The following is a 24,781-nucleotide window of genomic DNA, read 5'->3' on the forward strand; positions in this document are numbered from 1 at the left end:
ACCCGTCTCCTGCCCCAGGAGGAGATGGTTGGGGAGCAAATGCTGTTCTTTATGTGGTGCTTAACACCGGTGTGCAAGGAGGGTCCTGGCTGGGCAAGGTCTTAGCAGAGAGAAATGGGTGAACTTGCAGGAACTCTGTCTCAGGTCTTCTGATTTACGGTGTCTGAGGATGTGCTGTGGGCTCGGGGTGGGATGCAGGAGGAGGGTGAAGCTGCGCTGGTCTGTGAGGAGCAAGCACGGGCAGGTGGTTGGTGTCCAGGACATGGGGTGACACGTCTGCAGGTTGCGTGTAACATCTCCTTCCAGTTTCTTGTACTTTGTGCCTCCCAGGAAAGCTCAGCATCTCTGTAGATGGGCTGGCTGGGCCAAGTGTGAGACACAGGGATGCTGCTGTGCCCCCAAAGTTGTGGGGTTTTCCCCTCCTTCGCATCTGGCTCTTTTTCCAGTGGCGAAGTGGTGCAGGTGGCTGCGTGAGCCCGGTCGGACCCGCCGCATTCCACCGTGTGTCATTTTAAATCCCCAGCTCCTGGTGTCATGGGAATGCGGGCGCATTCCTCATCTTTTTTTCTTCCCCCCTTTAATTTTAATCTGGTTCCAACTCTCACTGAGACAAGCTCAAAAATTTGACTCCTGAAGGCTAAAAACTGGAAGGTAAATAAAAATAACCCCGAAGTTAATTATATACTTAACAAGTCAAGATTTTTTTAAGCCCGTCTCGTTCCTTGTGGGGGTCTGACTCATGATTCTGAGCACTTGCAGTTGGCAATAATATCTTGCTGTAATTTGAATTAAACCACTTGTAGCAGTGCTCTGTTCTCTAATTTCATTTAGGCCCAGTGGGTGTCCTGTCTTCCTGGAATTTGTTGGCTATCTAATGAGAAGCAGCCCAGCGAACGTGGTTAATGAATAGAGTCAGGCATCTCGTGGCGGGGTAAGAAAGGGGTGGGTGGAAGCGGGCAGGTGAGAAGGGACCGTGGGGACCAGGGGAGGGACCTGTAGGGACACTGACTCCTGCTGCATCAAATGCCACATGAGCTGCGTCCCTGCAGCCGCCCCGCGTCCCCCCGTCCCTCCCGCAGCCTCTTGACCCCGCGCTGAACTCGGGCTCAGCCCGAGGTGTGTTTGATCCTCGCCATCTGCCTGCGTTTTCCCTATGAAAGGGGGATGTTTGCTCTTTCGGGCAGCCCCGGGCGAGTGGTGGTCACGAGTCACCCGTGGTCAGCGCCGCGCCCGGGCGAGCAGGAGGGACCTGCCCCGCTGCCGCCCACCCGTGACGGGCAGTGACGTGTGGGATGCTGTGGACGTGGCTCTGCGCTGTGCAGGTTCTGAGCGTGCAGCCTGGCCGTGGAACGGCTCCTCTGCCAAGCTCCCGACGTGGGGATGTTTCCAGTGGCCTCCTCTGCGCTGGAGGGATGCGTGGCTTCCCGCAGCGCTCTCCAGGAGAGCCCTTTCCGCCAAACCTTTGCCAGCGGTTCCCGCAGCTGGGGAGCGTGTGCCCGGAGCCGGTCCTCGCTGTCCTGCCTCGTGTTTATCATTCGTCGCTCTCCTCCATCGCATTTTGCAGCCGGAGCCAGAGCATCAGCCCCAATGCCAGTGCGGTGCTGCAGACCCGGCTGTGCTGCTCCCAGTCACCTTGGGAAAAAGAAAAGAGGTAACGATGACACAAGCAGATGATGCTATCCCTTCGGGGAGAGAAAAAAAAAAATAAAAAGGAGAAAAAAACATTTGGGTTTTTTAATATATAAAAAAAAGAGCAGGAGGAAAAAAAGAAAAGACTTCCAAAGTCATGCGAGTGCTGAGTTGAATTACGGGGGCTGGGGTCGGATGATTAACAACCCTCCTGCGTTTCTGCATCGCAGTCATTACTCACTCCAAACCTGAGGCTTCTCAGTTACATACCCCGGCACAGGCCAACCATTTTTTCCGTTGACTGAAAACACATTCTGACTGAAAACAAACTTTCGATCCCCAAGGCTTGGCAGGCCCCGGGTCCTTCAACCGTATTTAATCAACGGGAAGCTAAACACTTTCAATCTGTGATGGCTCATTTGGAGAGGGAGCTTTGGGCCCTCGGTAGGTGCCAGATATAATAACTCTCCCCTTTTCTTTTCTGAGGCCTACTTTTATAATTTTGCTATTTTTCAATGTCAGACCCATCTTTTGAAGAAATTTTATTGGATTTCCTGTTAGACTTCAGTGAGGATTTTTCTTTCTTTGGCAGAAATATCAAGCAGAACAGGGGAAAAACTCAATCATAATCTTGGAACCAGGATTATTATTAGTTAGGATTTCTCCGTCTGTTTGCACAAACACATGATTTAAGAGCCCCGTGGGTCAGCAGGCCCCCGGCTCTCGTGACCCGGCCCCCGGTGCTGCCCCTTGCTGTCCGTCCAGCAGGGACGGGCTCATTTCTCTCTAATTTTGCAAATGCGCCTGGTCCTTGTGCGCCACCCCGTCCGTCCCCGTCCCCAGCCAGGTCTTGGAAGTCGGACAGGTTTGAAACCCAGCATAGACCTGAGCCCGGAGAAACCTGCTGCCGAACTGGAGCTCCTGCCCCCCCAGCGGAGCAGCTTCTGCTGTCTCAAGGTTTTCCTTCTTTTTTTCTTTCAGTGTTTGAGGTTAAGAAGTATGCTACAGTGTTCAATAAATCGCTTGGCATGGCGTACGACAAAACAAGAAAATGTAATTCAGATTAAAGTCACCCTCTGGCTAAAATGATAGTTTATTAAATAAACTGCAGCGCTGCCAATCAACTCCGCTGGCAAGCAATCCTTTGACATTAATCTTTTTTGATGTGATTTAGGGTACACCTGGGCCTTTGTAGAGTATCTCCCATAATTTCTTTCCCATCTCTCTGGATCAAGCTGCTGTGCTTGGCTCCGTTGACAAATTCCCCAAGTAATCCCTCAAAAGATTGGAGAAATGCTCCAAACGCTCCATTAAATTTATTTTCCGTGCTTTAAGAGCCCCAAAACTATGTCCAATAAATAAGTGTTCACTGTGATTTATTGAAATGCTGCTCTGATTTAGAGTTATAGGCGGGGGAAATATGTCACTCCTGGGAACTGGAAGACCAGCCTCGCAAGCGAGACCAGATGTGCCGGGGCGGGGGGGGCGCACAGCCCAGGGCCTGGACCCCGCTCCCAAACCTCGGCACAAAAGGTCCCCGGTTGAGTTTTCTTGCCTGAAAAATTTATTGTGGTTGTAGTTATTGGGGGAACCATCAAAAGAGTAATTCTGGCCCTTGTTTTTGCACAGGCCTTTTGATAAATATGATACTTAGAAATATGCCTCCCACAAGACGGGAAAGCCATAGAGTTAAAATGAAGTAATCTGTCAGTAAACTTGCTGGAATCGCGGCCAAAATGAAACCTGTGAAAGCGAGAGGGGGAGAAAGGAGCCCGCGCTGAGTGGCGCGGCAGACGAGGGGCTGCCGTTCCTGCGGCTGTTCTGTCGGCGCGGTTAAACCTGAGCGGTTATTTTGCAAATAACCGTTTGCTCTGTTTGCACCCAGCGTGGGTGCCGGGCTGCTCCCAGGGCTCCCTGTGCCGGGAGCGCGGTGCCACGGGTGCCACAGCCCCCGGATGCGTTTGCAGGGCTCTTGGGCGCGTCCCCCCTCTCTGCACCCTGTCCTTGGGCAGCAAGGGCTCTCTGCACCCCCTGCCCCAGGGCTCAGTGTCCGGGGCATCCCGACCGGGTTCCTGCACCCTTGGGCTCTGCAAACCCCACCGAGCAGAGATGGGCCGGATCCTGCTCCCTGGCTCCTGCTGGCCCGGGTGCGGTGAACAGCAAGGTGTGTCACAGCACCTGTGTTTACACTGCGCGATGTGCAGTTTACTGTATTAAAATCATTTAATACAGTCACGATTTTGTTGGCAAGGGCTGTGCTGCTGCGGAGCGATGGGGAGCGGAGCTGGCTGACAGCAGCACGATGGACCCGATAACTCCCGGGCTGCTCCGAGCAGGAGGCAACACGAAAATCCAGCCTGGAGCTCAGGCTCGCCGGGGAGGCAACAGCTCCTCTGATCTGCGGCCAAGCTCCCCGGGTGGGAATCGCAGGGATCAGCCTCCTCCACTCCCACCGGGCAGGGGATCCCACGGGGAGAGCCTGCGGCTCCGCTGTTGAGAGCCGGGATGGGAAAGGGGAGCTGGTTCTCCTGGGTTTGAGCCCGATGCTGCCCGGGGCCGCTGGCGCGCAGCCCCCGGCGAACATGTTGAGGGACCCGTGCCCCAAAATCAGCATTGTACCCGGCACAAGGGACGCGGCTCCTGCTGTCTGTACATGCTTCAGTTAGCCAGATCAAAGGTGATATCCAGAAGGGATGAGTTCGCAGGCGGCTGAGGGTGACCTGACCCCAGCCCAGCACCCAAAACACCCGTCCTGCCCCCCCATTAGCACCGTCTGACACAGCAGAGGATGGGCGGGCGCTCTCGGGCAGCCCGACCCCACAGAGCCCCACAGCAAACAGGAGAAGGGTGTTTTACACCTCCGAGAGATTGCTGCTGCCGCACGGCTGCAGGGAGAGCCACGGAGGGTTTCCTGGGGACAGCGGGACCTTCCCCAGGGTCTGGATCGGCCCTGGGCTGGGGAAGGCAAAGAGAGGGGCGAGCGGGGAGGAAGGGGAAGGAAAAGAGCGAGGAGGCGGCGTGTGTGTGTGTAACTGCTGGAGAAACAGGATTCATGGTAATTTCCTGCCAGATGCCTGAGCTCCTCCAGCACGCAGACGTTTCACATGCGAAATATCAAAGCGTTCCCAGTAACAAATGTACTTCCTGCAGCTCCTCAGATCTGCCTCGGTGCCAGCCGGAGCGCGGGGACGCCGGAGGAGCCGGGCTGGGGGACACGGCCGTCGCCAGCTCGGCGTTTGGGGCTGCGGGACGTTCGCCTCGGGTTTTGGGACGCGTTGCCTGCGTCTCTCCCAGCGCCTACAAGCGTATCGGTCCTGACAGCCCGAATTAATGCGTCAGGGTGTGTGATCCGCGCTGGCAACGGGCCTTTGACCCTCTCAGCACCGTGTTTCCCTGGCTGAACGTCTCCCGGCTTCAAATTGATTTGGAGTTTTATAAATATCCTGATGATGAGGCTGGGAAGGGAGAAAGGGGAAGAAAAATAAAAGCCCTCGCCACCTGGGCTGTGCGCCGAGCAGCGATGGGACGGGGATGGGCTCCATCCCCTCCATGTCCCAGCAAAGCCACCGGTCCCCGGCCTCAAAATGTCCCGTCTGTTCCTGCTCTTCAGGGTGTTTTTCAGAAAGAGCAATGCCTCTCACCCAGTTCTGCTGCTTTCCTTGCAATTCTTCCTAATGCCTTGCAAAGTTGGTTCAAACTCCCAGTACATATAAAATCCCCCCACCTGTGAACTTGATTTGATGCTGTTTTTCAAGCTCTTCCTAAACGCCTTGCTCATGGGGAAGCAGTGAAGTTAATTTGATTTTAACATTTTTAGCATATTTTAAGAGCTGCAAGGTGATCCCAGGGCTCTGCAACTGCTGTAACTCACTCCTCACACCCTTTCCAAGGCACTTTGGACCTTGCAGCAAATCCCCTCACTCCTGTTTGCATCCCTCAGTGCTAAGGAAGGTGTGAGCCTCGCGGACACAGAGCTGCTTTGCCTCTGAGAAACTCATGCAAAAGACCCAAATAATCATAAATCAATATCAACTGTGCATTGCTGATTATTTTCTATTTATTGTCTATTGGCCTGAGAAGTTGATATTGACTCAGTTGGAAGAAAACGTCAATAACTGCAGACCTTGAGGGCTGGGGGAGATGGATACCAGTTAAAACCCCCGGCTGGGGGAAGCAGGAGACCTTCCCCAGGTGATGCACAAACTGTTTCCCATCCAGCCCAACACGGGAGCTGGCGGGGGCAGCATCACCACAAGAGCCAAGGTGGTTTTGGGGCAAAGCAGCCCAGGGAGGAGCAAATTCCCTGGTTTTTTACAGACCGCAGCGAAGGCATTCGAGGCAGATTTGGCTGCTCGGTGCTGTCCCCCCGCTGTGCCTTTATTTGCGCTCTCCAGGCCGAGCTGTTCCCAGGGCTCCGCCGTGTTTGGGGCAGGGATGCTCAGCAGTCCCCTCCCGTTTCGTGCCCCTTTGAGGTTTCTCGGGCAGGACCCCCCAGCCGTTCTGCACCGTGGGAAGCCTTGGCTGGGCTGCGGGCGGATTTCCTGGCTTTGGCCTCAGTTTGAAGCTCTGACGAGAAAAGCAGGCTGTGTCCCCGCGGGCCGGGGTCCGCCGCCATCAGCCACGGAGCCCCCGTCCCCGTGCTGGCCCTGTGGCCCCAGCAAAGCCTCGGCAAACCAGAGGATCGATGGAGTGCTGCGAAGCGGGGGACCCGTCCTCGGGGACCGCGGTGTCGCTCCCGGAGCCTGCCCGCTCCCCGTCACGTCTGTCACTTCTCATTAGCGCCCGTCAGCCGGGTAACGCGACTTGACTGATGTAATCGGGGCTGACACGCCGGCAGACAGGATCTCCGGAAACTTTACACCATGCGGTTTCCCAGCTCTTCCCTGGAAGCGTGTTGGGAGGCGATGATGCTCTGCCCGGCACACGCGAAAACGGGGGCGGAGGTGCTGCCGTGCTGCGCCATCACCCCCAGCCGCAACAAACCCCGGCGTGTTCAATCCCATGTAAAAAAAAAATATCCCGGTTATTCCAAGGAAATTCCCCCCGGGGTGGGGAACCGCGAGCTAAGGTCTCCTTCCCCATCCCCACCCCGACAGAGGGACGGGGCCGGTGCCACCAGAGCCTGTGGTACCCGCTGCCCTCACCTGCCTCCATCACCCGGCACCGCGGCACACGGGAGCGAGGCGACAAAAGTGCCGATGGCAGCGAGGGTGGGGTGGCAGGGACAGTGCTGCCACCGACCCCCAGCCCTCCTCCATCAATTTATCTGGCAGGTTTGGGTGGTTCATTTGCTGAAAATACTTTCTCACTGCCAGTGTCGTGCGTAAGGAGGAAGCACATCCGGCACTTCGGGGAGATCAATATCTCTGCAGCTGTAAATATCCCGGGAAATCGATGGGGGATGTAAAATCTATGTCGTCCATTTTCACTTTTAACATCTCTTTGTAATAAAAATGCTATTTTAATAAATGAAAATGGGGAGATTCAGTGCTGGGCCCTGGGGGTTTCTGCAGTGCTGGACTTTTGTCATCCCCAGCACCGTTCCCTGAGCTCTGCGAGTGCAAACCAGCCCGGTGAGGCTGAACCGCTTCGTTTTGTGCTCCGTCCTCCTGCCCTGAGCCGCAGGGATCCGGTCGGTGTGTCCCTGTCCAGCCGGAGCCGTTTGCCCAGCGCGGAGCAGCTTCCGGCGCAATTACCCCTGTGCAAAACCTCTGCGGTACCAACCTGCGTCCTCATCCCTTGCAGCAGGTGTTTAATGCCACGTGGAGGCTCTGGGCCGTGGTGCAGGGTGGGGTTTATTCTCTCTGTACCACCAGCTTTTCCTTTCCATGCGGGTCCTGACCCCACAGACGAGGTGCACCAGGGTGGGATGACCCTAAACAAAATCCTCGCCTGCAAAGGGCTGAAAAAAGCTGCTTGTGGTATCTTGGGCAGCTCTAGAAATTGAATCTTAACCTATTTGTAATTACTGTGCAATAGCTGCTTGTTAATTACAATGTAAAACCTCTAATCGTATGAGAGACCGATTTATGGGTGAAGTTCCCTGATCAACATTCACGGCAGTGTCAGGAAGAAATGTGGGGTAGCAGAGAATGCATTTTAATTTTTTTTTTTTGTAATTATTTCTCTCTGGTTTAATATTGGCTGATGCTGGAGAATGTAAAAGGAAAACAGGGAGACTTACTATTTGCTTTTGGAGGAGTCTGTGCCGCTGGGTGCTGGCTGCAGGGACCTGCGGCTGAGACACAGGTTGCCCACGCAGGACCAAGCCCCGAAACTCCCTCGCAGCACTGTAAAATCTCTTATTTTCCGAGCCCGCTGGTGTTCCCGTGGTAGATTTTGCATCTTCCCTTGCCGACCCGCTGGCGTTTCCCTGCAGGGCTCGGGCGCAGATGCCGCTGGGGCTGAGCCAGCCTGGCAAGCCCTGCACTCCGGCTCCCGTTTGCCCGGATAATAGTCGGTTATTGGGCGGAATCAAGTGTTTAACCTCTTATGAAATGTTCGTTAACCGGATTTATCTGGGCAGCTCGGTGTTAGCACCAGCACACTGCTGGTTGGGAGGGGAGGGGAGGATGGAGCGAGGCCAGAGCGTCTCGCTGTGCCTGGGAACGCAGAGCTGCTCCCGGCCGGGACGGGGACGGACGTGTCCGGACAGGGGCCCAGACATTCCTGGGAGGCTGCACCTGGGTTCTGGGAGTTCTCAGGGCAATTACCATCCATGTGCTAACCATGGTTTTCTCCTCTGTCTGGGCAACTCCTTCATCAAGGTGTGGATCTGCTTTTGTCTCCGCGCTAGCAGCGCATCTCGGGGAGTTTAATTAGAAGCTTGGCATGGCATTTGCAACAGAAATGCCTCGTACGGGCAGTCGCCACCAGCCGGGTTGGTAACCCGGGGCTGTCCCGGGTGCTTCCTCCCCTGGGATAGAAGATCCTGCTTGGGAATACCCGCAGCATGTGGAGTTTTCCCCGCTCCGGTGAGGTTTTGTGGGTGTTATGGCCACATTCAGGGTGCTCGGATGCATCCCCGGGACACGACACCTCCGGGCGCCGTCCCAGCCCCTCCCCGGGGCTTGGTCCCGGTTACTGGTGAGCTGGCGGCATCTCCAGAGACAACTCTCCTGTCCCTCTCAGAGCAGGGGGAGTCAGCACACAGGTAATAACAAGGCAGCGCGTCTCTGTGCCCTCTGACTAAGGCAGTATGTGGAGCAAAGGTAGGAACAAACCACCAGAAAAGCAAATAAATAAAGAAGGCAGCTTTAATAATGGGGTAATTACCTAGTTTAAGTACACAATCATCTAGCATTTTGCTAAACTTTATGACACACGATGACAAGTTAATAAATGAGATGTCTTACCAGCAGTAAAACAGCTGTTACCAGCCACCTTGTATGTCTGGGTAGCCCAGAGCAAGAAAACCCACCAAGCCAAATGAAAAGAAACTGGTTATTTCTGTTTGTTGAAATAGCCCAGGTAATAAATCACCATTAATGATGCTGTCATTTATCAAAGGGAAAGCTCTTGTTGCAAAAGCCTTTGAAGTCGTGGCACCTATAATTTCCTACCTATAAAAAGGTACCTTTGTGTGTGTGTCATACCTGGGACCGGCGGCAGCCGGGAGGTACCGGGAGTTCGTGGCGGCCCCGTCTGACGAGCACGGTGCTCGCAAAGCGGGGGCTGTCCCGGGCTGGACGAGCGTCATGGAGCCCCAGCTCCGCAGGGATCGATTCGTGATGGTTTAAAGGTGGTTTTCCTCTCCTCCCTGTACCTAATAACTTGTTTACCCAGGAATATTTAGGTGGTTAATTCATGCTAATTAACAGGGATCTAATGTGGTTAAAATAATCAACTTGACATTTGTGGTGGAAGGAGCAGGGCTCTGAATTACCGGCGTAGCGAAGCCCCTCACCTGGGTCTCCTGCTGTCTCGTCCTTCCTGGGTGAGGACACATGTTATTAATGTCGTGCAATTATCACGTTATTGCGAGAATCTTCATCTCCTTCGTGTCCCGCAGAAACACGCAGCAGCACCTGCCAGGTGCACACAGGTGTGTGCGAGGGGCCGAGGGACGGGCGTGCAGAGGACACGTGTTTCACGTGGACGTTCCGTGGGAGAGGTCTCACCCAGCCTCCCACCATGAGCGAGGGGCTCCAGCCAAGCCCCGACTCACCTGTCCAAGAGGGTGGGATGTGTCCGCGTTTTGGAGTGTTTCAGTGGTTTTTGGCATTGCCCCGGCCATAACACCCCAGCACATCCCCCGAGTGAAGGGGAGGTGTCTGCTCCCCGGAGCATCCGTAGATTTTGGAGGAATGTGTTTCTTTTCTGGAGACCTAGGAAGGTTGGGTTTTGTTTTTCTTTTTTTTTCCTTCTTCTTGACTATTAAATGAGGCAGCTCCTAGGTAGCTTTGTCATTTTTCTCCTGCTGAAGGCACTTTTTCTTCTCATCTGAGCGGCAGGCACCTCACCCGCCTCATAAGCATCTGCTACAAGAAGTCTTCACCTGTCACCTCTTCCCAACTGACTCGAGAAAACAGGATAGGAAAGCTATAAATAATTAAGACCCATCCAACACAGGTGCAGTGACTAAATATCAAACCTGCCTGAGCATCACCAAGGCTCCCTTGAGAGCCAAGGGAAAACTAACCTAGTTTGGGAGAAGGCTGAGAAGAGAGACAGGAGCCACGTGCTAAAATTGTGGCCCAACTGGTTTCAGCTCCCGTCGAGGACTGCTGATGAGGGAATAACCCACTTGAACCGGTGCAGCAAAGGGCAAAGGTTCACATCATCCCGAAGACTCGAGTGAGGCATCCCAAGAGTAAGAGAGCGGCTCCAATGCCCAGGGGCATGTCCTGCGCTCACCCCCTTGTATTTCTGGGGAGAGAGCAACCCTTGCGTTTCTCTTGCTTCTCTCTATTAACATGCATGATTCACTGATCAAATCCTACAGCCGTCTCGGAGCTTGTAAGAAGTTAACATCAAAGCTGTGGAAGGGAGGGAATGGCAAGTGCTGGAGAGAGATGTCACATTAGTGTCTGGCTCTCTGAGAGCTGCTGCATTTTAAACCTGGTTCGTCAAGGCTTCAACTGCATTGCCTTGCTTGGCAGAGAGGAAAAGATGCCACATACAAAGAACTCGTGTGTGGGAGAGGCTTTGGTGGCCAGCACAGCCTGGGGACAGCAGGGACGGTCCATGTCTGTCCGGGGCACCTGGCCGCGTTGAAGGATGTAAATCCTGCTGTCGTCAGGGCATAACGAGGCTGATGAGGGCGAGATAGAAACTTCCCCTTTGGGCACTTGTGTAATTGTTCGTAAGGGCGTCAGTTCAGCAGAGCGTGATTAAATTCCCAAGTGAGCAACCAGGGAGATAATTAACTTTTGGAACAACTTACCTGTGAGATGGAGTATCCATCACTCAAGGTCCTTACGGAGCGAGTGATACCCCGCTGAAAGCTCCTGGAGGTGACCCTGCAGCTCAACGGGTGGGAAATATCCTCCTGGGACTGGAAAACGCTGATTTCCCTGAATCTAAATGATCTGCAGGAATACTCCTGGCTCCGACTTGCAGCAGAAGATAGGCGAGCTGCATAATGTGCTGTCAGCCTGCCCAGGCCTGGGGACAGCAGGGTCACCTCGAGCCGGGATGCTCCGGCTCCCCGCTCGCCTTCCTGGGCTGCGGCTCCCGCCTTGGGCTGCCGGGGACACAGCGTTTGAGCCTTCCCACCATTCAAACTTATTTGTTCCACCCATTCACATAATCCCCCGATTTTATTTTTTTTTTAAGTTTGATTTTTTGCGCTGGTCGGGGGTGAAATAATGAGCGTTTTTGCAAGCCTGGTCGCTGGGGCAGGGAGCACCGGGACGTCTCTGAGTGCCCGGAGCCCAGAGACGGCCTGGACAGGCGGGATCTGTGCTGGGGGACTGGTCCAGCCCGACCCCCCTGCCCTTCCTGCGGGACTGCGGGTCCCTCTCTGGACGCCCATTAGCCCAGGGAGCTGCTTTTATTTGGGCTCCATGGCACAGTTCCCGGGAGATTTATGACCCCAGCGCCTTTGATGTGGGGCCCTGATAAGCATCAGGAATATTTTGGTTTCATGACAATGTCAGCAAGTGCTCTGACTGAAGGGGTTTATGGGCAGCGATGTTTCCTGCAGCTATTGAGCTGGCTGCCACATTCCTAGGAAAGGCCAGCCATTAAAATGTGATCGTAAAACCCCCTCTGGAAGGCTTTATAAACAGAGGGAAGCTTCTCCTTTCAGGGAGAGGATCGGGGAGTATTTCCATTTCAATCAGGGGCATCTCTGGAACCAGAGCACAGCAGAATTTGTCAGGGGATTAGCCCAGGAAAAGAGCGAGTGCAGGATTTTTCCCCTTCGCACTCACTCGGCTGTTATTCCAAATTAGGCTGTTGGTGTCGGGCTCACAGGAGGGTAATGAAAACCAGAAGGGAGCTGCGGTGGGAGCCTGGCTGGGGACAGGGACGGGGTGCTGGAGGGGTCCAGGGGTGCACAGGGCAGCCTGAGCACCCCGATCCTCGAGCAGGGTGGGCAGCCCTGGTGCTGGCATGGTCTGGCCTGCAAGAGGGACATGGCACAGTGCTGCATGTGGTGCTGCATGGCTCTGGATGGTGCTGCTTGGCTCTGCATGGCTCTGCATGCTGCTGCCCAGTGCTGCATGGCTCTGCATGGTGCTGTATGGCTGTGGGTGGCTCTGGATGGCTCTGCATGGCTCTGCATGGCTCTGCGTGGCTCTGCATGGCTCTGGGTGGCTCTGCATGGCTCTGGATGGCTCTGCATGGTGCTGCATGGCTCTGCATGGCTCTGGATGGCTCTGCATGGTGCTGCATGGCTCTGCATGGCTCTGGGTGGCTCTGGATGGCTCTGCACGGCTCTGGATGGCTCTGCATGGTGCTGCATGGCTCTGGGTGGCTCTGGGTGGCTCTGGATGGCTCTGCATGGCTCTGCATGGCTCTGGATGGCTCTGCATGGTGCTGCACGGCTCTGGATGCTGCTGCCTGATGCAACACCTCGCACAGCAGGTCGGGCAGGGGTCCCCGTCTCGCCTCCGCCGATCGCGGTCCCAGCCGCGGGAAAGCTACCATGGCCTGGCTTTCCCACCGCGGCAGCCTCTGCTCATTGTCAGCTGCTTCCCGCGTGATTTATCTGAGGTTTACACTCCAATCTGTAACACAAAACCACCAAGCGCATTTCTTCCTCCTTGTAATTAAAGCCCCCACCGCTGAAACACACACCTGGTATAAACAACTATAAAAAATACATGTGTGCAGCTCCAGCGCTGTTTTTAGGCGCTGGGTGCCTGTCCGAGAGGCGCGTGAAAGCGGCTGCCCCGGTGTGAGGGGCCGGGTCAGGCCTTGTGCAGCCTCCCGAGCTGGGTTGCAGTTTTCCCAGGGATGTTTGAGCAGGAACAGGGGTCCCTTCCTCACCCATCGCTCCTGGACGTCCCGGGAGCTCTGCTCCTCCCAGGGTGTAATTCCAGGGCTGAGCTCCAGCCTTTTAAGACAAATGTTTAACGCTGGATAGGTTTGAACCGCCCGGTGATTGGAAGATTTATATAGAAACGGTTTTCCTGAACTTTACTGAAATCCGGTGGGATGAAGGCAGCGTGAATACTAAAGCAGAGCGTCGTTTGGAGGCAGCGAGAGCCCCTCGCTGCTCCGTCCCCTGCTCAGGAGGCTCTTCCAGATGATATTTCAGTTTTCTTTTCATTTCCAGCCTAAATCTTTTTCATGGCTAATTTATCCCCTCTGTCCTTGTGCCAATATTGTCCTTTAACTCAAACAGCTCGTCCCCCCTGCCTGGTGTTTACCCCCTGTGTGTTTATAAGAGCGATCGTTCCCCTGCTCAGCCTCCGCGGATAAACAAGCTGAATTCTGCTGGTTTTAGTTGCTCTTTGCCCCGCTGCGTGCCGACTCCTGCCAGCGCCAGGATCCACGGGGGATGCTGCCGGGACGCCCCGTGCTCAGAGCAGGGGAGGTTTCCCAGCCTCCCGCAAGCAGCACAGCAGGACAAACGGGTTTGGTGGGTAGCTCGCAAAGGAAAAAGGGAAGGTTGGCCCGGTGTACCGTGCCGGCGTGCCGAAAGTCCCAGCCCGGTGCTGCCCCTGCTGTGGAACACGGCTGCTGGGGCAATTGCCGCCGTCCCTTTGCTGTGTCCCCGGAAGGGACGTCCCCGTCGCCATCGCTTTCTGCATGCGGTTTTGCAGGGTTTCTTGTGACCCTCTGGCCACGGCGGCGGGATGAGCAGGGAGCAGAATCCCCCAGCCCAGCTTCCCTCTGCCTGGGCCTGTATTTCCCAGGAGAGCAGATACCCATGGGCCGTGGCACGGCAGAAAACCAAGAACTCTAAGCAATTTTAAATGAACTTTCAGAATGATGAACAAAGAGCCCTTGTCCATGTTATACAGCAAATAAATCACACCAAAATGATAGTTGTAATTCCCAAAAGTACACAGAGAATTGATTTTCCAATGACATTTATCATGATAAACCGGTGCAGCAGCATACAGGCACATCTTAAGTTGCAGCTGGTTGACTCTCTCCCATTTATCTCCCATCCCATCTTCGCCAGGCACATTTGCACAGTTGCACCAGTGATTATTGCTACTAAGGACAGCAGTGCTGGGGCTGGTTCCGGCTCAGCCTGCACCAAAGCTCGGGCTGCGTTTGCCCCTCGGGATGCAGGAGCAGGGATGTGCCAGGTCCTGACCCAGCGAGGACACCGGACCGCTCGCGTTGCAGCAAGCAGGGCTCTGCTCTCCAGAAATCCCCAATACTGCCCTAAAACAGCCTTGGTTTGGCTTTGGACCCCCCCGATTCCTGCGCTGCTGGGGCAGGATGGACAGGGAGCATCCTCAGCCATGCCGGGCCCTGAACATCCCCAAATAGAGCTGGAAATGCAGCTGGGCTTCTTAGCAAAAGCCAAATCCCCACTCAAAAACTAAGGACGTTCTCCCAGAAAGCGAAGCCAGCTCCATTAGGATAACATTGCTTTCAATCCCCAATCAGATTTTTAAATTATCTGTGGCTGTGCCGGTGTATATATCTCCCTTTGTCAGAGCCTTGCCAGCCTCTCCCGCTCGCCTTTATTTGTCTTGCTGCTGTTGCAGCGAAAATGTATTGGCTTTGCAGTTAGTGATTACACGTCATCACATACCCAATTTATAACACCATACCCCAAAGAACAGATGTAATAAAGCCAGGCCAGGAAACAGCGATGTTATAAAACAGAGCAGTCAACTCCGAGGTCCTTGCATGTGTGCAGGAAAGAAAATATTACAGACGCTGGTTTGGGAGGGAGGGGAACGGGAAGGAAGGGGCCGCGTGTGCCGGGGACGGGAGCAGTGTGTCTGCATCTTGCAGGGCTGTGCATGGGGGCATCGGGGTGTTGGGTGCTGAAACCGCTGCCGGGGGTGCTGCAGGATGGGTGGGCCGGGTTTGGGGGTGCAGCACCCGGGCCGGGATGTGCAGAGCGGGGACATGGCTTCGCCTCCAGCCGCACGGGGGTTTATGGCAGAACCGAGTGTAGAGTTGGGGTCCTGCGCTGAGCCTCAGCCTCTTCTCTCTGAAGGCAAGAGGGGGCTGTTATCTCCAAAAACTTCGATTCCTCCCCACCTTCCCATGCAGCCCCCTAAGCCCCGGGCTGTTGCACCAGGAGACTTACCCAAAGCAAGGATTTATCTCGTATTATTCATGGGCCATGGAGACCCGAGCTCTGGCAGCAGGACCGGCTAATCGCGGCAGATAGAGCCGCGCATCGCGATAGCGCGGGCGGCTGATAAAGCGGCAGGAGCGGGTCCCAGCGGCCGGGCTCCTGCTCCGGCAGCAGCAGCCGAGATCCCAGCGCCTCGTTATCGGAAAGTTTTTTTGTTTAATAATCCAGGGTAATAAAATGCACCTCTGGAGGGCTTTGCCCAGATAAAGGAATGTAAATCGGTGATAAAGAGTTTTGAATTTCGCTCCCACAAAGAATGTGCTAAAGCCCATTGTTCTCCGAGCCCCCACCGGTGACCTTGGCCGTGTCCGTGTCGACTTCGCAGTCGGAAGGACCCCCGGCGTTTCTGGGGACCCGGGGGGTCCCAAGGAGCTGGGATGGGTTGGTGGTGGCAGCAGGACCACACGTGGACATTGTCCAGGGCGACGTGATTGTGCGGGGACAGCAGAGCCAGAGCTTTGGGAAGGGGATGGGGGAAGCCGGGGTGCCCTAAAACTGGTGCACCCAAGTCCCTGAGGAGCCGAGCAGGAGCAGGAGCTCCCCAGGGAGCACAGAGGACCCAGCAGCTCGCGGTTTGAAAACAAAGGGAGAAGGAGTGAACAGCACAGAGCCTGGTCCGAGATTGTACGCGTAGTTTACAAACTGATGTTATGCAAATCAGTTAGCTTCAAAAGCTAATCACTTTGGAAGGTCAAAACTCACATTCATAATCGGACTGAACAAAAAGCTAATTAGAGGCCTTTTGTGTGCCTAAATGAGGCCAGAGAATTCCCCCTGCTCCCAGGGGCTGGAGATGCTCAGGAGGGCTCCTGGAAGGATTATTCCTTCCACAAGGTATTTACTAGTAAAACCCTCTTACGGAATGAATGGAAATAATGATACAGAAATGGCACCAGCCCCGAAGCCCCTATTAGTGTAACATTAAACTGTCATTACGGACTGAAGCATAAATTCGAGAGAGGCCGGAGCTGGAGCGAGATGCTCAGGGGCTGACAGCTCCACATCCCCCCGGGATGGGGCGGCTGCTGCCCACGGGACCCCGTCCGGAGCTGGGGGACCCCGGTTCAGAGCCGGGGGACCCCAAAATGCCCTTTAGAGCTTCCCCGGGAGCAGCCCCCGGGTGTCAGCGGCACCGTCGCTCCAGCTGGGCCGGAGCGCTGGATTCCCGTTGCCAAGATATGGATTTGGTTTTAATAACAGTTAGTGCAAACATTGTAAATTTACCGCTGCTAGAGAGAGTTTTTGAAAACGTCCAACTCTGGCTATAATTTTTCAATCGCACCAGCTGTTTGTGCTCTGCTCATACCTGACATGCTGCTTTGAAATAGCAATCACTGTATTTATAAGAAGGGAAGGACTCATAAATATGTCAGGAGTGGAATATACAACGCCATATTTCACCATTTTCTATTTTAAAATTGTGAGTTATGGCTACAGAAATGTGGTCCCATTAAAGGTGATATGATGTATTTTGTGTCTTGTTCAGGAGCCCATCCATCATTGAGACAATAAAGAAAACCGCACTTACTTTTTTTCCCTGTCGTCTGTAATTTATGATGCCCAAAAAGCTGTAACCTTTTGGCAGGCTTTGCAGAAACTGCTGCACTGTTAGCAACTAAATAACCTTTTATAAGGTTTTAAATGTGTTGCTACAGTCTCAATGCACTTGCTGTATCGATCCAGAAGATCCTGCAAAAAAGGGGAAAGGAACATGATCTATAACAGGATCGATAACAGTATATAGATTGTTGAAAGATGCTTCTAATGATTTTTGCCAGCCGTCATCTTTCAGCGTGCTGCTCCCCATCTTTTAGGCTTCAGTCTTTGCTCAAATTAATTAACCTTGCTCAGGCTCTCGGTGTGTCAGGGCTGCAGACAGGGCTGGGAGCACCGCAGCGTTTGCAGCCTGCAGGTTCATCAGAAGGGTGGTGGTAACTGCACCGGAGCGGGACCCGCACCCCAAAACTGCCCGCCGAGCACCCCACCGGGTCCTGCCCCGTGCCGGCAGCGGCGAGAAATGGGAAGAAACGGGGTGTGCAGAGCAGCCGTCCCTCCGCCCGGCTCCCTCTGCCCGTCCCTGCTTTAGGGAATGAGATTATTATTATTATTTTCCATGGCAAGGCACTGACCCTTCCACTGAGGCACAGGGCGTCCTCCTTTGCGGGTCAGGACCTATGAAATGCACCCAAAATGTGACGCCCCCCGGATCACGATGCTCCAGCCGGTGGGCGCGACGCGGCCCCACCATGGATTTAATCATTAACCCTCAGCCCGGGCTTCGAAAGTGCTGAGTGGAAAGCAATTACGAGGCAGAAGTCTCCATGTTCACAGGGCTACTTAATCAAAAATAGAAGAGAAGCAGCCGAGGCGGGGAGGTGCGTGTCTGGGCATCGGCAGCGCTGCTCCCATAAAGCACAGCTCCGCTCACCCCCGTCCCTCGCTTTGGCATTTATGTTTTCCCCCCAAAGCAGCCACCAAATCATTATTAACATTATAAATAAAATGAGAGGGCAAGTTATTAAATGTAAAATATGTGGAGTCCTCCTCGAACTCACTGCGTAGTTCATAAATATGATGGCTTAATTTCATCTGTAATCCAAACGGCTGATGAAGCATTACACAGCTCTCTGTTAATTGAAGTTGTTAACAAAGCTGAAGAGAGAGATTATTATGTATAGACTTTTATCCTTCAGGGGTATCATCATCACAGATCATAAATGGAAATGAATTCATCGCTCCCACACGCCATCGCGGGATCCCCGCACGCGGTTTGGTGGCAGGTGGGTGGGCAGGGCAGCCGTGGGGACGGGATACGGGATGGATCCTGGCTGGGAGGGTCCCCGTCCCCTCCCACAGCGCCAGGGACGGGATACGGGATGGATCCTGGCTGGGAGGGTCCCCGTCCCCTCCCACAGCGCCAGGGACGGGATACGGGATGGATCCCGGCTGGGAGGGTCCCCGTCCCCTCCCACAGCGCCAGGGACGGGATACGGGATGGATCCTGGCTGGGAGGGTCCCCGTCCCCTCCCACAGCACCAGGGACGGGATACGGGATGGATCCCGGCTGGGAGGGTCCCCGTCCCCTCCCACAGCGCCAGGGACGGGATACGGGATGGATCCCGGCTGGGAGGGTCCCCGTCCCCTCCCACAGCGCCAGGGACGGGATACGGGATGGATCCCGGCTGGGAGGGTCCCCGTCCCCTCCCACAGCGCCAGGGACGGGATACGGGATGGATCCCGGCTGGGAGGGTCCCCGTCCCCTCCCACAGCGCCAGGGACGGGATACGGGATGGATCCCGGCTGGGAGGGTCCCCGTCCCCTCCCACAGCGCCAGGGACGGGATACGGGATGGATCCCGGCTGGGAGGGTCCCCGTCCCCTCCCACAGCGCCAGGGACGGGATACGGGATGGATCCCGGCTGGGAGGGTCCCCGTCCCCTCCCACAGCACCAGGGACGGGATACGGGATGGATCCCGGCTGGGAGGGTCCCCGTCCCTTCCCACAGCGCCAGGGATGGGATACGGGATGGATCCCGGCTGGGAGGGTCCCCGTCCCCTCCCACAGCCCCACTCGCCCTGTATTTCTCCTCCTGGCACCTTGGGGATGAGCATCCCCGAGTCCAGCTCTCGGTTTGCAGAGCCCCTTGGAAGCCTTGAGCTGTGATGCGCGATCATTGCCATCATCCGGGGCACACGATATATCAGGGAAGATGGAAAATCCATTCCCTCGGCCAATATCTCCCGGCCAAAGCGCTCGCATGCGGGAGGATCCTCCGAGCTAATTTACTGGGGGGCACGGGGCGAGTTTCTGTGCAGGCACCCAGGGCTCAATACATTTCTCGGCTCCGCAGACAAAGGGTCGTTGCTGTCTCAGACTGGAGCCTCTATGTTTTTCAGCACGTTGCTTTGAGTAATAATTGTTTGGCTTCCAGTCAGTGATGTGTTGTTCGTTTCATGGCAAGGCGGCCGCCTGGTGTTGAAGTTGCACGGGAGGAGAATGTCCCTTCCCGCGGCTTTCGGTGGTCGGTTCTCGCCCCCCGCGATGCTCTGGACCAAGCGGGTGCTGGGGGCCACCCCAGCCCCCCGAATTCGCCCTCCCGCGCTGGGGCTGCAGCCGGGGTTCTGGGCTGCGCTGCTTCCAGGTGGAGTTGCGAAAACACACAATGCTGTTTCCTTCTCTTGGATCCCATCAGCTTTTTCCATCCAGCACATTATCCAGGAAATTCTCGTCTATACCTTAGAGGAGTTACTGTGATTATCTGGAACGCGTTACTTGCACACAGCAAATGCAAATTAATGTAGTCTTCACATTTCGCCCTGGCAATAAAGGGGAATGTTGACATCAGCCTGAAAGTAGAATTAACTTTTGCATTATGTGGTGTGAGAGCGAGGTGTTGAAACCCGCGTCCGAGACTTTCCAAGTTACAGTAAAGAGCTGTTCTGGCAGCGCTGCCAAAACACGGCAGCGTTTCCAAAAGGCCGAGGTGAGCTGAGTGGTCTCTCTGTTCCAGGCTGGATTAGTGCTTCTGCTGGGCTTTCAAAACCTGCCATTTTGTCTCGTTACTTCTAATGTGCTCCTTGCTTTATTGCAAGCTCATCTCCTTGAGAAGAGAGAGTTACGGCGCTGTCAGGCTCTGCTACTCTCCGATAAAGAGCCCGCTGGGTTCCCAGCAGCATCGGCCCCCACTCCCCGCTGGAATCTCTCCCACATCCCTCTTTTCATCGCGGCCACGGGACCCTTCGAACCACAGCAGACGAGGGCTGGAGAGACCGATCCCGCCGGGGCCCTGCCAGCTCCTCCGCAGCCACAACTGCGGCAGCTTCGTGTTCACACGTTGTTCCCGGAGCCGCTGGAATCACCCGCCGAGGCTGGATGGGCAGGGACAAGGCTGGGAGCTGCATCCATCCCTTCTGCAGCACTCGGCATCCTCCGTGCTCCCAAATCCCGCCGCGAGCACAAAACCTGGCGTGGAGCATCCCGGGGGCTTCGCACCCCCTGGTCCCGTCCCGATCCGGGGTTGGTCCCACCACGGATGCTTCAGGTCCGGGCGTGCACGGGATGGGGAGCCCGGGCACAGCCCTGGGGTGATTCTCCTGTAAAATGGGTCAGCTGTGATTTTCTGTCCAAAGCCGTGCTGGGTGAGGGATGGTGGGAGCTGGGTGAGGATGAGGAGGACGAAGAGCAGGAGCTGCCGACAGCAGCCCTGAGCGAGAGCAGAGGGCGAGAGCGAGACGCAGGGACAGGCCCTGGGTCAAGTGGGTGAGCAATTATACCCTGTCCTTCTCTCCTCCAGATCTGAGCGGAAGGTGAATTTGCCTGCGTGATGTGAATTAACCCCTCATCTGCTGCTGGCCTCAGTTCCTAGGACGTGGGAAGCTGTTTGCCCAGCAGCAGACTTGGAAACCGCCTTCTTCATGAAGGGTGAGTTCAGTTTCCGAGCCGTGAAGGGCGGCAGTGTCGTCATTATGCGGGAGCAGAGGCGAGGGGGCACTCGGAGCACCCACCACCTTTGCCCGGGATGGGGGAGATGTGGGGGCAGCTCTGGCTGCCCTGGGGGCTCATTGCTGCACCCCCTGCCTGGCCGGGCTCCAGGACAATTCGGGCTGAGCGGGCTGTAAATGAGGAAGAGGGGAAAACAAATGATGCCAGCAGCAAGTGAAGGAAGTGTAGGAGCATTATGTAAAATATTAAATTTAATGCTATTCCATTTTCCATCTCAGTTATTAAATTAACTGAGAACTATGCTTGCACTTAAAAGATTCCTGTCATATTTTATGCACACGATGATCTCAGAGTAATTCGTGTTAGAAATATGTCATGTTAAATTACAGATACCAATAAACCTTACTTAAACTCGGCATTGATCATGTGTGGGAGTTAAACTCCACAGGGCCAGATCCCCCCGATCCTGCACCCCTGACACTTCTCCCCGTGCAAAATGCACCTGGGTGGGAGCAGCGGGTGACGACGGGGAGTTTCTTTCCACCGGCCACACCAGCATCTCCCACCGTGGGGCTGGGGCCAGGCAGAGCCAGCCGGGCATGGCGGGGACGCGGGTGGTGGGGACACGGGTGGCGGGGACGCGGGTGGCGGGGACGCGGGTGATGGGGACGCGGGTGGTGGGGACACGGGTGGCGGGGACGCGGGTGGCGGGGACGCGGGTGATGGGGACGCGGGTGGTGGGGACGCGGGTGGCGGGGACGCGGGTGGTGGGGCCGCGGGTGGCTGGGACGCGGGTGGCGGGGACGGGGGTGGCGGGGACGCGGGTGGCGGGGACACGGGTGGCGGGGACGCGGGTGGTGGGGACGGGGGTGGCGGGGACGGGGGTGGCGGGGATGCGGGTGGCGGGGACGCGGGTGGCGGGGACGTGGGCGGCGGGGACGCGGGTGGCGGGGACGCGGGTGATGGGGACGTGGGTGATGGGGACGCGGGCGGCGGGGACGCGGGCGGCGGGGACGCGGGTGGCGGGGACGGGGGTGGCGGGGACGCGGGTGGCGGGGACACGGGTGGTGGGGACACGGGTGGTGGGGACGCGGGCACGGTGGTGTTATCTGCCGGGCGTCGCTTGACGTGCGCGGGAGAGCCGAGGGCCCGGGCAGGGCGAGGGGTGATGGCCATCCCTGGGGAGGCGATACCGCTTATCGGCAAAAGATTTGGCGTCGCCGTGTGAGACGTGGAACAGTGAGAGTCTGTCTCCTGTTTGGTGTCACCTCTGCTCACGCCGGCCCCGTCTTTTCCAGCCCTCATGTGATCCAGGATCCAGCTTTCCCTTTATTAAAACAGCCTCTGTCTCCATGTGCAGGAATCACAAGCTCCAGCTGCCCCGAGGCTGCTCCCGCCGCGGCACAGAGGCTCTTGAAGAGAGTTTGGCTTCTGCCTTCTCCTGAATAGAGCCGCTTGTTCTCGGATCCGATGGCTCCAGCACCCTCCTCCCCGCCAGCCCGGCCCTGGGGACGTGGCGCATCTGGGAGGACAAGGGCAGGAGCCCCAGTTGCTGCCCAGTTGCTGCCCAGTCGTCTCCACCTTGAGTGACCCGATGGGACAACCGTGGTGTTCCCGGACACTGCTGCTGCTGATCCAGACCCAAAGAGCGCCCGAAAGCTCAACCCGTTTGGTTCCTTTTATCATGCGAGCTGCTGAGCAGCTCCCCAAGGCCAGTCCCTGCTGATGGTCACAGCTCAAACGTGACCTGCCCAGCACCTGGTGAGGTTTGGGCCAGCTCACCATGGACACCGCAGCTGCCACCCTCCACGTGGGAACACGGGGCTTTGGTGTGACCGTCCTCATCGACAAGAACTCCCCAGGGACACCAAGAGCCATCTCTGGAGCTGCTCCTGCATCATCTCGGCAGCGGGACAGGCACTGGCGGTACCGTTCCAGCGCTGGGTGCTGGGTACCACGCCGCTGAGCATCCCTGGTGCCAACACAACCCCCCGTTTGCCACGGCCACGTGGCACCACCAAACCGCCCACGCCAGCAACCGTGACCCTGCACAGCTCAGCTCCGGCGGGGCCCCCCGCCCCGCGCTGGGCACCCCCGGCTGCCGGGGCCACGGGCGCCCCTGGGTGCAGCCGGGGAGCCGGTGGGTGCAGCGGCAGCAGATGCTGCGGGGCGGCTTTAATCCTGCTCCAGGTGGCTGCGATCCAGTGCAGGATTTACAGTGCCCTGACCCTGAGCTGTCAAGAGGGAACAGCCAGATTAATGGGGTGGGCGGGTTCCTGCAATAATCGTTTGTTTGATGTGACAAGCCTGATAGGCGTTGATTTACTTACAGACTGATAGGCTTTTAATTGAGCACCTCCGTCCCAGTCACATCAAAGGCAGAGGTTGACAAGGGGCCCCTTTTACCAAAAGCTCCCAGTGACTGACAGATCCTGGATGCTAATTCTCCTGGGGAGGGGGTTCCCTCTTTTTCTCTTCTTGCTTTGGCTTTTTTTGCGCAGAGGCCTGTCCTTGCGAGAGGGGACACCTCTCTGTCCCCTTCCGTCTCACCCAGAGCCCTCCAGCAAAGCCAGCCCCCCTGCACGGCCAGCCAGGCTTTTGTCCACCTCTGCGAGGAATTTTGGGGTCCCGCATCTCCTCCTGCCCCCAAAACTCAGGTCTGGGGGCTTTGGGGTTGCTCTGGCTCATACCCAAGAGCATCCCAGGACAGTCGGTGAGTATCTGCATCCGCACCCGCCAGACCCGCCTCTGGCTCCAGCTGTGCCAGATAACGCACCAAAGGTGGGTGAAATGAGCTGAAAAACAGGAGGCAGAAGCCAACCCGTGGTTGGTTTATCAGGGATTTTCTGTGTGTCGAGGCGGCTGACCTGCCCTGCTTGTACAGAGCTCGCGGGACTCAGTCACGCACCGAGATGCCGCAAATTGGCCGTGGATGGGCAAAAAAAGCATCACGCGTGAACACGTGTGTGCCCGTGCGCACAGAGCGCGTGTGCGACCCTCGACCCACCGAACGGATCTGGAAAAGCAAAAGAAAAAAAACCAAACAAACCCCGAGTGGCTGAGACATTTTGTGAAAGACTTACGGGAGATTATACTCTTAATGGGAAACTTAGGGGAGCGGGTATAAATCACAGCTCTTTGCTCCAACCTGTGCTGCAGCGTTCGCCTGAGCCTTTGGGCTGGATTAGCTCTGTGTATTTATGTTTTAAAGTCTGATGTGTTTTGCAGTATCTAAATATAAATTATTTTTACTGTATCAATGATTAAATGTTTTTCTTTGAGATCATAGAGTCCAAAAAAATAAATGTTTCTGAAAAGGCATTCAAAAAATTTAAAAGAAGAAAAAAATCCCTCTGAGAACCCCTTTTGTCATTTGCAACCAATAAAAATGCCTATTGTTATGAAGGGCTCATAAATAATCTGATTTTGGCATGCTTTCATACCATACAGAAAATGAATAAATTAAACTTGATTTACAGCCTTTTTCATTTTTATTAGAGCCGCTCCAAACATTTTATGTAATGTACGTGCCAGATGAGCTACACCAAATGGTTTGAGGCTCTGGTCCTGATATTATAGAAATTAAGTTATTTTAATTTGCATAGTTTAATTAACTAACACTGGCAAGGAAAACAAGAAAAACAGAGGTAAAAGTGATTTTTTTTTTGGTAGGTGTCTGAGGACTAAATGAGCCCAGGGAGAGATCCCCCAAAGCGCTGGGGCCGGTGCCAGCGCAGGGAAGCAGCCGCGTCCCCCCCGCGCTTTGGGGGGGCCCTTCCCACTGCGATGGACGGGGGGGTCACGTCACCTCCCCATGTTAGAGGTGGGGAAGCCGAGGCAGGCCAGCTGGACCGCTCCGTGCAGCTCCCTGCCTCGCTGCCCTGCTGCAAAGTGAGACGGGGTCGTCGGGGAAAGTGCCCCAAAGTGTCCGTACTAACAACCCTGCTTGCAGCGGCACAAAACCTAGGAAAAAAACCTAAAAATGCT

General features: G+C 55.7%; 1 protein-coding gene across 7 annotated transcripts in view; it reads left to right on the plus strand.

Moving 5' to 3' along the window:
• Window positions 1-22,502, plus strand: part of LOC135998500 (serine/arginine repetitive matrix protein 3-like) — a 171,448-nt gene extending 148,946 nt beyond the window's left edge. For 6 of the 7 annotated variants that reach the window (XR_010607537.1, XR_010607538.1, XM_065651686.1 and 3 more), the window contains 2 exons: window positions 20,646-20,773; window positions 22,155-22,502. The gene's annotated coding sequence lies outside the window, so the exon portion shown is untranslated. Of the gene's footprint in view, window positions 1-831; window positions 900-20,645; window positions 20,774-22,154 lie in introns of those variants that run through there. The other variant, XM_065651685.1, reaches the window with a different exon arrangement.
• Window positions 22,503-24,781: the final 2,279 nt, after the last annotated feature.

This window comes from Caloenas nicobarica, chromosome 25 (genome assembly GCF_036013445.1).
Source record: "Caloenas nicobarica isolate bCalNic1 chromosome 25, bCalNic1.hap1, whole genome shotgun sequence".
NCBI classification, from domain to species: Eukaryota; Metazoa; Chordata; class Aves; order Columbiformes; family Columbidae; genus Caloenas; species Caloenas nicobarica.